This window comes from Thalassophryne amazonica, chromosome 18, assembly GCF_902500255.1.
Source record: "Thalassophryne amazonica chromosome 18, fThaAma1.1, whole genome shotgun sequence".
NCBI lineage: Eukaryota > Metazoa > Chordata > Actinopteri > Batrachoidiformes > Batrachoididae > Thalassophryne > Thalassophryne amazonica.
Window position 1 is genome coordinate 40,096,690 of NC_047120.1, and position 13,292 is coordinate 40,109,981.

Here is a 13,292-nt window from a genome sequence, read left to right on the forward strand (position 1 = left end):
GAAATGTAAATATAATCAGCTTTATGTTACAAAACTGTTAGGGTTAGGGTTAGGGTATTATTTCATGTATTTTTGGGACGTTCCTGACGTCTCGCAGTGCGGAACTGTTCTCACTGTATGATTTCACACGGATTTTTTTTTTTTTACACACCGAAAAACCCGGGTTATGAAACATGCAGACGAGTGTGAGGACAATGGTGGAAACAACTGAGAAGTATGTCCTGTTTAATTAAACTTAAAAGTCCTGTATCTATCGATACGACTGTAATACGTGTTCTGTAACATTCTAATCATCATAATAAGTCGGTGTTTTGCTAGTTGTCCGTCTTTGTTCCTAGCTAGGTACACTTGACATGTCCATGTGTCTATTACTTGTTGCCATGTTTGTTGCATGTTTCGTTCCAGATAATTAATGTGGAGCAGCTTTTTGCTGAAGGGCACCACCTGTGTCTTGCAGGTGGCAGCCAAAAGCTATCCAACTTTGCTCCACCAAAGACATTTTCTTTCCTGAGATGTCTGACTCAGAAGCTCACCCACAGGTCTGCTGAAACTCAATACATCCTTCAGGGGACAGAGTACCACTGGGTACATCTTTGCACCAGGACGTATAAGAAAGGCACAAAATCGACTGCCGACCTTCCTGTTAGCCCCGTCACGGTCACCGACATCAAACAATATCTGCGCTCCAAAGAGATCCCCTTCCAGGACGGCTACAGCTGCCTCCATGCACCCAGCATCTTCATCAACTCCGCTTCCAGGAAAGATGCCTTCTCCCTGTTTATCAACAAGACCACCGGACAGTTTCTGTGTAAGGAAACTCTGGTGGAAGGGAGCTGGGAGGACCTTCAGGACTGCCTGGAGGTGATGCAGAAGGAGGAGCAGGACTCCATCAGTCCGCATGTGCTGCTGGGATACCGGAGAGTGTGGAGGAGGAGGAGGAGCGGGAGAGGGAGCTGGGTGAGGTGCAGAGGATCTGGTCCAGCTCTGTGTCTCTCTCTGACCTCCATCAGGATGAGATTCACTTGATTAAAACCATGTTCCAGGTATCTTTGCGTGTTTGCTAGAGGTGCAGAGCTGGAAGCAGTGATTGTTTTCATTAATATTCATATTTTTAGCATTTATTTTTAGTTTACGCACAGACAGAAATGGCTATTATCATTTCTTTAAGACCACAGAAATGCCTTCAAATTCCTTTTTTTGTTTGATCAGTCCACAGCCTCAGTATTTTCAATTTATAGTGATATAGCACAAAGGACGTGGGACATTTTACGTATGTGAGAAGCTGGAACCAGTCAAACACTGACATTTTTAACTTGATCGGTGACCTAACTGACTAAATACTTACCAGAATGGTTGGAACTGCACTTAAACGAATTAAAGTTTTCATAGATGGGATTTTTGTTACCTGAAAATTTGTATCTTTAAACAAATTTAAGCTTTTTTTATTATAAACTATAAGTAACAACATTTTTTTTAAACTAGAGCCGCAACAATTAATCAGATACTTATCAATCGAATATTGAATTAATGTGCGAGACTCTGTTGCTGTGCTGCTTTCCCGTAGCCGGCTATCAAGTCGCCCTATTGAGGCTTCAAATCTCGCAAAATCTCAGAGAGGTGGCTTTCACTGCAAGATGAAATAGTAAAGGATTATTAACGCGAGCACAAGGTCTGTACGGGAAAATCTTAGACCGAGGTGTTGGCAGTACGGACCGAGCGTTTAGAGAGGTCTGTGCAAAAAACAAAGAGGTCTGATATTCCTGTAGAGCAAGTGAGTTAATAATAATTCATTTATTATATGGCTATTATATGTATAAACACGCGAACTTGCGGTATCGCCCAAATATGAAAGCTGCTGACGGTTTTGGGCTCATAGTCGGATCTGTTCGCCTTCTTCACCTCTCAAAAGATGGTCAGGTTAGCTGGTAAGCTTTCAGTCTGTTTTTTTTTTTTTGCTCCGATGCTGTTTAGATATTTATGCAGTATGTTCATGTTGGACTTGTTTTTCTAATTGGTTTTTAGCTTTCTGGTTTGGAATAAATGTGATACGCGATCCAGACTGATTGTCATGGTAACAGTCTGATATGGGAAAATATCAGACTGGAAATCAACCAATCAGAGCGCACAAGTTTTTGTAGCCATATAATCAGGGCTGTGAAAACTCCCGCGAGAATTTTCTTGGATTCATCATGGGGAGGGTGCGGGAGTGTCAGTGTTGTACTCTTTAATTGTGATGCGTTACTGAGTTTTTAAAATGTTTATCGCAAAGCATTCTCTTTTTTACGACATCATGCAAGTTTTAATAAGTCCGGGGACACTGATCTGTGTGTTACAGATACAAATCAGTTTCCTCGGATCCGCGGAGTTTCGAGGAAAATAAATGCCACTCAAAGCCTGGCTGTATACGACAGTTGTCGTAAAGCGGACTGGTTGTTGCTGCGGTGACGCTGTGGCTCCTGTGCGAAGCTAGCTGAACGTAGCATGTGGACATGTGGACATCACAAACTTTTAGAACTTTCAAGTTTTTAAAAGAAGAATTTTGCAGCATGACTGTGTCACGGAGCGACATCAGACAGAGCGAAGATGGCGAGAAAGACGTTTTGAAAAAGTGTGATAAGGACAAGAATCCGTGGAATTGTTGCTGGCTTCATCAACACACCTGAAAGATAAACGGGAAAAGCGAACTGGTAAGAATTTTTTTTCTCTCTCTGGAAAAAAAACATTGTGCTGTTCAAACAGGATTTCAGAAAAGATTATGTGCCTTTTTTTTTCTTTCATTAATCTAGACTTTCTTTGATTGAAAAAAGACTGTGGCTTTGAATGAATTTAGGCTACATGAATTTACACAATGTAAATTAGTTTTTATTAATTTAGACTTTTTTCATGGGAAAAAAGACATTGTGGCTTTGAGTGGATTTACAGGAATTTACACAAGAATGTGTGGCTTTTTATTATTAGGTATGTTATTGATATTTTACCCTGATTTTTTTTTTTTTTTTTTTGAAATATTCTACAATCTACCCCCTGCGAATTTTTCTCGGATTTCACAATTTTCATTTCACAGCCCTGTATAATAAAATATCATTATTATATTATTATTATTAATAATATATTATAATAGTTTCACGGCTACGGAGAGCAGTACTACGGAATCACTTTGTAAATTAATTGCCATCTATTTGGCTAATCAATTGGTTGCTTTTTGTCCTTTTTTTTTTAAATGTCTATTCACTCATTTTAGCTTCTTAAATGTGAACAATTCATAGTTTTTACTCCTTTCTGACTCAATATATTTGGGTTGTAGACAAAACAAGATATTTGAATACATTGTCTTGGCTTGAAGGAAACACTAATCAATATTTTATCGAATCAAACTACTAATATGTTAATTGAGAAAATAATCAACAGATTAATTGATAATGAAAAATAATCCTTAGTTGCAGCAGCTGTAGATACAGCTGAATAATACACACTAGATGCAGTATAAATAAATAAACTGATTTAAAACTATGACAATAAAATGCCTTGTTTTAGGAATATCTCAGGTGTTTTTGTTGAAAGATGATAATTTATGACATTATCATTTCAGATCACAAAGATCTCTGATGCTACCCTGAAAAGGTTTGGCGTGAGGCTCTTCAAGCCAACCAAGAGTTTGGTTTTCCCCTGGTTCGGCGGCCAGGATTTGACCTTGAAGGGCTGAAGCTGCTATCTGCACACATAACGGACACTCACAAGATCATTTATAACGAAGCTACGCTTCCCAGGAGCAGCACCTACTACAACCTGTTTGGGCTCTCCCTGGTGGGGCATAAGGACTCAGAGGTGGTGCTAACCGGGCATGAGTGTGACACCCTGGCGGTAAGCCAGGCCACCGGGCTCCCGAGTATCGCCCTTCCACGTGGGGTCAGCTGCCTTCCTCCCATCTTGCTGCCGTACCTGGAACAGTTCAAACGGGTGACCCTGTGGTTGGGAGGTGACATGCGATCGTGGGAGGCGTCGAAGATCTTTGCTCGCAAATTGGGTCTAGAGGCGTTGCTGGCCTGGTGCGTCCAGGAGAACACCAGCCGTGTCCTGTGGAGGCGCTGACCCAGGAATGAACTTAGGCCGCATCATTAAAACCTCTATTTCAGCAGCCACAAGTCCATCGTGGTCCTTCAAGCAGCTGAGAGAAGACGTGTACGGGGAGCTGGTCACACGGAGCAGGTGGTGGCTTAAGTGGACAAGGTTCCCGGAGCTCACCAAGATCCTGAAGGGCCCCCGCAAGGGGGAGCTAACAGTTTTTACAGGTATGATGAATCATAATGTTTTAGGGCCCGGTTAGTGTCGATGTACAATTTAGTTTTGTTTTGTACACCTGAACGAAATTCAGAAAGTATTTGTTGATTTTACTCCACAGTGTATAAATTATATCAATGTTATATGACGGGTGTTGTAAACTGGCTGTCACAGGCCCCTGTCGGATGGATCCAGTTCAGATGTTAAACTTGTTTAGAAGACGTTCACTGACTGTAAGTTTTGTTTGTTTGTTTCCAGGTCAGACTGGCAGTGGGAAGACGACCTGCATCAGCGAGGTAGCCCTGGACATTTGCATGCAGGGCGTCAACACGCTGTGGGGCAGTTTTGAAATCACAATGTTGCGTCTGGGCTAGATCATGCTGACACAGTTTGCCATGCAGAAGCTGGAGTAGAGCCTGGAGCAGTAGTGATTCTGGGCTGATAAGTTCGAAGAGCTGCCACTCTATTTTATGACTTTTCCACGGGCAGCAGAATGTGAGTAAGTCACGTGATGTGTGATCAGTTTAGCTTTCAGGTCCCTCGCATGTTATATGTCTTTATGTTTCCCATAGCTTACAATTAAAAAAACAAGAAAAATGAAAATTGTTTCAGGCAAATAGCAAACAAAAGTTGTATATATTATATATCTAATATGTATATATTAATATATATATTTGTGGTGTGTTATGTATTTATACTGTATTTTTGACTATAAAGTTCCAGCTGTTTAAAAAAAATGCCTCATGAAGAAGAAAAAGTCAAATAAGTTGCACTTTTTTGCTGAATTATCAGCTCTGTAATTTGGAATTTTATGCATGTTACGTATTTTTTTTGTTGGCATTTCTTCTTTTATTTTATTTGTTTATTTTGTTTGTGGTTTGATTCTTGGTAAAGTCCTTTATAAATACTCAGTTATTATTAATATCAAATGTGTGAGATTCCCCCTTTTCAGTATATAAGTTGCAGGACCTCTAAAACTAACAACAAGAAAGAAAAAAATGCAGCATTCCTGAAAATGAGGTATTTTGTGTGGGTGTAGTTCTCACCTGTGGGTTTCACATCAAAGGCACTAGTATGAGGTGGACTTAATTATTTCTGTCCATTTAACAACACTAGAGCGAAATAATGTCAAACTAACTTTTTTTTTAGTCTTCGATATCATTCAAACCAGCTACATTCTCCAACACTTTCTCTAACTTTTCCGTAGGACCGTGCTTGACACTATGCAACATGCCGTCTACGTGTACGATATCAACCACGTCATCATTGACAACCTGCAGTTCATGATGGGACAAGAAAGCATCTCAGTGGACAAGTGAGGAAGATTGCACACGAAGCTCGTGTTTTCCTTTTCGCTCTGTTTGAGTTATTTGTGTTTGGAGAAGTGATCCCGCCTCAGTGCATTTGTTTAGCTACCATCAGATACATAAGTATTTGGACAGTGACAGTGTTTTTGTCATTGAGCCGCCGTACACCACCACAATGAAGTTCAAATGAAATATTCAAGATGTATTGTAGTGTGGACTTTTAGGTGTTACAACTGTTTTATACACAGTCTCTCCATTTTCAGAGGTCATAAGTACTTGGAGAAACAAGCTGTAAGGTTTAATTTATATATCACTTTATCGGCTGATTTTCTTTGGACAAGTCAGGTGGATACATGAACATTTTAAAAGCCCTGATGATGTGTTTGACTTCATTTGGGCAGCGCAGTCTCGTTTCAGGGCGGGCGCTAAAGGGGTAAAATATGAAGCATATGATGGAATTTCTCTGCTTCCGGGGACAGAAACATGGCACTTTCTCTGAGATTTTGGAAAAATTACACACAAACAAGTGAAAATACAAAGAAAAAGTAACGATACGGTGGAAAGTGGACATGTGTTGCAGTTTGTTTATGACGTGGAGCTCAAAACGTGTCGAGGCGGTTTTGCAGGTGAGAGAACACAGCTACTCTTGTTAGCTGCATAGGCTAACACTTACTGATACAACGTCTCCCATTCGCCTTGTCTTCCCTTCTCCACTGGGAACCAAGAAAAACTGCACTTTTCTCAGCTGCTTCGGTGATTGCAGCCAAAAACAAAACAGGACACCATTTTCCCGTGTGAAGTTATGCTGTGTATATATTGCGCAATGGGAGCGGCAGTCCCCATAAGCGGTCAAATCCAGCGATATCACGCAGGGTTTAAACTAGACTGTGCTACCCAGTTAGATCATACAAACAGTATGGTACTGTATGGGTCATCTGCACGCAATTCTCAAAACTGAAGTGAAGACACAAGAATGAGAAGTGAGGGAAGCCAACGCGACATCTATGATAACGCTGAAGGTGTTACAGGCTTCTGTGGCTGTGATTGGAGACACTGCACCGTGAAGCTTTTTGTCTGCTGCACTGCGCACAGCTTCATGGTGCAGTAGTGCAAAGATTTTCTCCAAAAGAAGGTGTAAAATTTCATCTGTAGTTTGCGAAAAAGCACATGGGTGAAGGGATGGGATTTGACAAGTTTCCAAATTTTCCAAACCCTTGGAATCACACTCCTCAGACTGTCAGTTCCTCTCACCAACACCTGCATGTTTTCTGACAGTTCCACTTTACAAAAACCCATGTTTGACATCATGTCTAATGTCCTGATGTCAAACTGCATCTATCATCAAAGAGCAGTGATCCTGAAAACCTGTGTGGATATTTATGGACCTCACATGGTGTTTAAGGGAGGTAGAAAACATCTTAATGGGGGTGAAGACGTCAAGTATCTGAATAACTTGAGGTCTATATGATCCAGGTTTGCAATCCAGGATCACATCATTGGAGCATTTAGGAAGTTTGCCAGCAGCAGCAGCTGTCATGTCACTCTGATCATCCACCCCCGGAAAGAGGAAGACGACCGCGAGCTGCAAACAGCGTCCATTTTTGGCACCGCCAAGGTGAGATCTCAGTTGTGTTGGTGACTAAATATAATACTTGTTAAGGCATTTTTAACAAAGACACCTTGACCTTTGACCTCCACCAGGCCAGCCAAGAGGCAGACAACGTCCTCATTCTGCAAGAGAAAAAGATGGTCACGTGTCCCGGGCGCAGGTTCCTGCAAGTCACCAAGAACCGTTTTGACGGGGACGTGGGCATCTTTCCGCTGGAGTTCAACAAGACCTCTCTGACCTTCTCGGCTCCCTTCAAGGGCAAACAAAAAGTGAAAAAGGTCCTGAAGCCAGAAAACGAGGAGGTCCAGGAGGAGGAGGAGGAGGAGGTGGTGGTGCCAAAGAAAGAAGAGAAGGTGGTTAAGAAAGAGAAAGCAGCCAAAACTGCAAAGAAGCAGCGAGCTGCGAAGAATCCTCCAGCGGATAATGAAACTGTGAAGTAGTGATATGTGTTACTACTGTGTATTCATACAATAATGAGGTGGTAGAGACTGTGGTTTTCTACTGACGTTGAACAGGGGTCGATTTTACCATTTTGTTTTTGTTTTTTTGAAAGACAGAAAATCTGATCCAGTTGACACATTTATCCCAAATCCACTGAGAAAAGACTCATAAGCTGTAATATGACACTGTAATAATAATGTCATAAATGAGCTGTGGTGATGCATATATAATGTATGAAATAATTCCACCAGTACTTTGAATTTTGTTTCCACCACCTGCCTGCATCCAACGGAATAGGAACAATATGTGCATTTGTAACGAAAGTTTGTGTTTTTTTATAATCAAGTAAAGCAGTTGTCTAAAATATGAAATATGAGTTAATACTTTGGATGAATGTTCACATAAGTGTCATAGAGTTTCTACAGCTTTTGTAAAAGCTGTACTGTGTCAGTAAGACTGAATACTCTGGTCAGTCACTTCAACTTGTTCAATTTTATGAATGGTGCTCTGACTGAAATGTACTTTTTGTAGTAATCACCATCTTTTTTTGTTGTTGTTTGGTTTTTTATTGTTTTTGCCAGAAAACTATCTGGCGTTACAGCAATGTCTTCTCTACTGACTGTTTTTACACTGATTTACTTGTATTAAACTTGGCCAAGTATCCGTGAGCATGAAGTCACTAAAACAGTTAGGTGGGGTAACGTACAGTATCAAGGATGTGGGCAGCTTGTTTAGGATAGAATTTTGAGATTAAAAAAAAAATTTGTTGCCAAATAAATCCATTGACCACAGTGAACTTGACCTTCACCCAAATGATTGACCCTGAGCTGCAGCATTCCAGGGCAGCTTGGTCAGCCTTGACCCCCATGAGTATGGCCTTTGATTAAATTAACCCTTTAGGTGCTATTTGGGGTGGACCATAATTCATGTGCTACATTTGTAGTACAAAATGGAAGAATCAAGGAAGTGTAGGCTGACAGACATTATTCTCAACCCCAAAGACTGACCCAACAAATGACGTTGCCATGGCAATTCTGGGACTCACCAAAATTTTTACATTTCACCCCAGTGGCCTTGGCCTTTGTCACAAAGGTAATTCTGGGGTTGACTTTTATCTGAGTTTGGTAGAAATCACACAACGTGGGAGGTGTAGGCCAACAGACAGACATGTCCTTGATCTTGACTCCAAAGACTGACCTTAAGCAAATGTGACCTTGCCTTGGTAATTCTGGGACTTGCCTAAATCAAATACAGTATTTGAACTTTGGCAACAGGGTTCCTCTGGGGTTGACCATCCAAGTAACAAGTTTGGTAGAAATTAGACCTAAAAAAAAACCTGGAAGGTGAAGTCCAACAGACATGTCCTTGACCTGAACCCTGCAGACTGACCTTTGGCAAATTCGACTTTCACTTTTAATTTCTGGGACCCACCAACATGTGTGCCAAGTTCATTCAAATTGGAGTGAAAAAAAACGACTGAGGGCAATTCTGGGACTGACCTTCAACCATGTACTAAGGTTGGTAGAAATGGTCCAAAGAGCCTGAGAGGTACCAGGTAACAGACAAGACCTAAGAACAACCTTGGGCAAATTCTGGGACCCAGTGAAGGTACAGTTTTGACCTTTGTTCCGAGTGATTTTGGCCTTTTCCAAAACAAACCCTTTAAAGGCAATTAAAACTTTAAGGCGGTTGACCCCCAGAAGCTTGGTAGAAATGCAGCTTTTCACCGTTTTAACTTTTGGTCACCAGGGGGCGGTGTCTGCTTTACAGAGGTGAGGTTTCCCATCAAAGCTGATGTTGATAAAACCTCCACATTAGATAAAATCCTTACAGCTGGAGTTTGTGTATGACTGCAAACAGATGGGCTGGATTTAATTTGGTCTGCAGAGTTCAGCAGTAAATACTTGAACATGGCTGAAAATCTCCACAAATGTCAGAGTGATGTAAGATTAGTGGATAGTCTGACCTCGATGCTGAGGCCTCAGTGGACTTTCAGACTTGTGTGAAGCTCCTTTTATTTACCAGGTCGTTATTGTAAATACATTTATTTTTTAATAACTTACCGGGTTAAATAAAGGTTACATCAAGTATTAGTGCCTTTGTTACATAATGTATTATTCAGAGTGAGTGACTTTTAACAAATGCAAATGCTGGTTTGAAACATAATGTGAATTTTTCATGTGTGAAGTCAAATGACACACTTCCTCCGCTGACATGCACAATATTATTATTATTATTATATAATAAACCCTAAACCTAACCCCAATCACAATTAAAGGAATCACTCACACTTTCCAAGACTTGTGCACGTATAAATCCTGCATAACGCACCACATGTCTCGCTGCGATTTTAAGTGTTTGATGTTGATCTGGGGGTGTTTGATGTCGATCTGGAGGGGGCGGTTGATGTCGATCTGGGGGTTTTGATGTCGATCTTGGGGGCTGATGTTGATCTGGGGGGTTTGATGTTGATCATGAGGGTTTGAAGTCGATCTGGGAGCAGGGGGTTGTTATTGATCAGGAGGGTTTTATGTCAATCGGGGGGGGGGGGGCTTATGTCAATCTGGGAGGGTTTGATGTTGATCTGGGAGGGTTTGATGTCGATTGGGATGGTTTGATGTCAATCGGGGGGGGGGCTGATGTCAATCTGGGAGGGTTTTGTTGATCGGGAGGGTTTGATGTCGATCTGGGGGGGGTTTGATGTTGATCGGGTGTTTGATGTCGATCTAGGAGGGTTTGATGTTGATCGGAGGATTTGAAGTCAATCTTGGTTGGGCTTAATGTTGATCGGGAGTGTTTGATGTCGATCTGGGGCTGATGTCGATCTGGGAGGGTTTGATGTTGATCGGGAGTGTTTGATGTCGATCTAGGAGGGTTTGATGTTGATCGGGAGGGTTTGAAGTCAATCTTGGTTGGGCTTGATGTTGATCGGGAGGGTTTGAAGTCAATCTTGGTTGGGCTTGATGTTGATCGGGAGTGTTTGATGTCGATCTAGGGGAGTTTGATGTTGATCTGGGGTGTTAATGATGATCGGGAGGGTTTGATGTTGATGGGGGGGGGTTGATGTCGATCTGGGGGTGTTGATGTCGACCAGGAGGGTCTGATGTCAATCTGGGGAGGGGGGTCGGCTGTGTTTTGCAGTTTGTCGAGCATGTGGCCTCTCATTTGGGCTCAGACATTTTCTGGCTCTTGTTTTCTGACAGGCCAGGTCAGAAAAGCACCTCATTTTACATGTGGTACATGTGGTAGAATTCAAAATTACACTATATGTTCCCTCTGTGATTTTTTTTTCTTCTTCTTCCTCTTGTTAACATACCTCAGTGCTCAGAGATGACAGACAATTCATAATTACATCATAAGTGTCCTGTGGGGAGTAAATTAACATAACATTTTATGTTTTGTGCATGTACTTGCATATTAATGATGAAGTGATTTTATTTTTTCCTTGTCAGCATGATAACTTATTCTTGTTGCATGGCAGAACATTTATAATTCCCACATAGCTACCCATTGATGATTACATTTTAGTGTTTATTTGGTGCCCATATTTGCATATTAATGACAATCGATTTTTTTTCTTCTTGTGAAGACAGGACCCTATTACTACTCTCTGTGAATTGTCACCGATGTACATATCTTAACTATTGTTTGTACTTCTGTTTCCAAAGTATTACCAGGGTATAGGCTTAATAAAAACCATTTATATGTTAAAGATAAAACAATTTGAAAGTAGTGTCAGGATTCTATTATTATTATTTTTTTTTTTTGATGCAGGAAATGACCATATTGAAATGTCATACCCAATTCCAGGTTCAGAAATCATGCCAGAATTTTCAAGTCACAAGTTTCACTTTATGAATTAAAAATGTCACAATTCTGAGTTTCGAGATAGTCTAAACACCTATTCAGAACAGCAGCAATATTCCAGGCTTAGCAGTCAACCCATCAATACTGAAACACCCTAATCCATCATCCATTAGCGCCCCATTTTTCCAAAAGCTGATATTATGCTTTCAGAGATTTTTGAGTATAGATTTTAAATAAAAATGACAAGGTATTTAATACTGAGCAAACCTGTTATAAATGATTTTTTTTGTGTGTGTCAAGATTGAAAGCCATGATTTTAGTGTCAACTGTGCTTGACATGTTACGTTACTTAACCATGTATTGCTGTTTCAAATGATTTGTAGTAATAAAAAAATATCTCAAACATTTTACTTTACTGTAAAAGCATGTGAAGGACAATGTTTTCAGTAGACCATGAAACTGCACTGTCGTGTTATTGCGTACTTGTAATGATTTTAGACTAAAAAGTCGTTATCAACATTACATTAATCTTGATTCTGCACACCAACACGGTGAAGTACTGAACGGTACATGTCAATACACAACATATATTTTCTGTAAATTGCTGTTTAGGCATTGTCCAAAGAAATCAGTGTTAAAAAGTGTGAAACTCTGCACTGCTCTTGACTAAATATTTTAAATGTCATGGAACATACCCTTGCAAAGTGTGATTTTTTTTTAATATCTTATTATACATATTATCTCCTCAGGACTTAACTGACACACACACACATACATACATACATATATATATATATATATATATATATATATAGTGAGGAAAATAAGTATTTGAACACCCTGTGGTTTTGCAAGTTCTCCCACTTAGAAATCACAGGGGGGTCTGACATTTTCATCTTAGGTGCATGTCCAGTGTGAGAGACATAATCTTAAAAAAAAAATCACAATGTATGATTTTTTGTTAATTTTTCTTTAAGAAGCCCTCTTATTCTGCACTCTTTACCTGTATTAACTGCACCTGTTTGAACTTGTTACCTGTATAAAAGAAACCTGTTCACACACTCAATCAATCACACTCCAACCTGTCCACCATAGCAAGACCAAAGAGCTGTCTAAGGACACCAGAGACAAAACTGTAGACCTGCACAAGGCTGGGATGGACTACAGGACAACAGGCAAGCAGCTTGGTAGAAGACAACAACTGTTACGATTATTTATTAGAAAGTGGAAGAAACACAAGATGACTGTCAATTTCCCTCGGTCTGGGATTCCATGCAAGATCTCACTTTGTGGGGTAAGGATGATTCTGAGAAAGCTCAGAACTACACAGGAGGACCTGATCAATGACCTGAAGAGAGCTGGGGACCACAGTCACAAAGATTACATTAGTAACACATGATGCTGTCATGGTTTAAAATCCTGCAGGGCAGCAAGGTCCCCCTGCTCAAGCCAGCACATGTCCAGGCCCATTTGAAGTTCACCAGTGAACATCTGGATGATCCAGAGGAGGCATGGGAGAAGGTTATGTGTTCAGATGAGACCAGAATAGAGCTTTTTGGAATCAACTCAACTTACCATGTTTAGAGGATGAGAACAACCCCAAGAAAACCATCCCAACTATGAAGCATGGGGGTGGACACATCATACTCTGGGGGTGCTCTTCTGCGAAGGGGACAGGACGACTGCACCGTATTGAAGGGAGGATAGATGGGGTCATGTATTGCGAGATTTTGGCAAACAACCTCCTTCCCTCAGTAAGAGCATTGAAGATGGGTCATGGCTGGGTCTTCCAGCATGACAATGACCCCACCACACAGCCAGGGCAACTAAGGAGGGGCTCCATAAGAAGC

General features: G+C 40.8%; 1 pseudogene; it reads left to right on the plus strand.

The window, feature by feature from the left end:
* Positions 1-234: 234 nt before the first annotated feature.
* On the plus strand, positions 235-8,012 carry LOC117531498 (annotated as a pseudogene).
* The last annotated feature ends 5,280 nt before the right edge of the window (positions 8,013-13,292 follow it).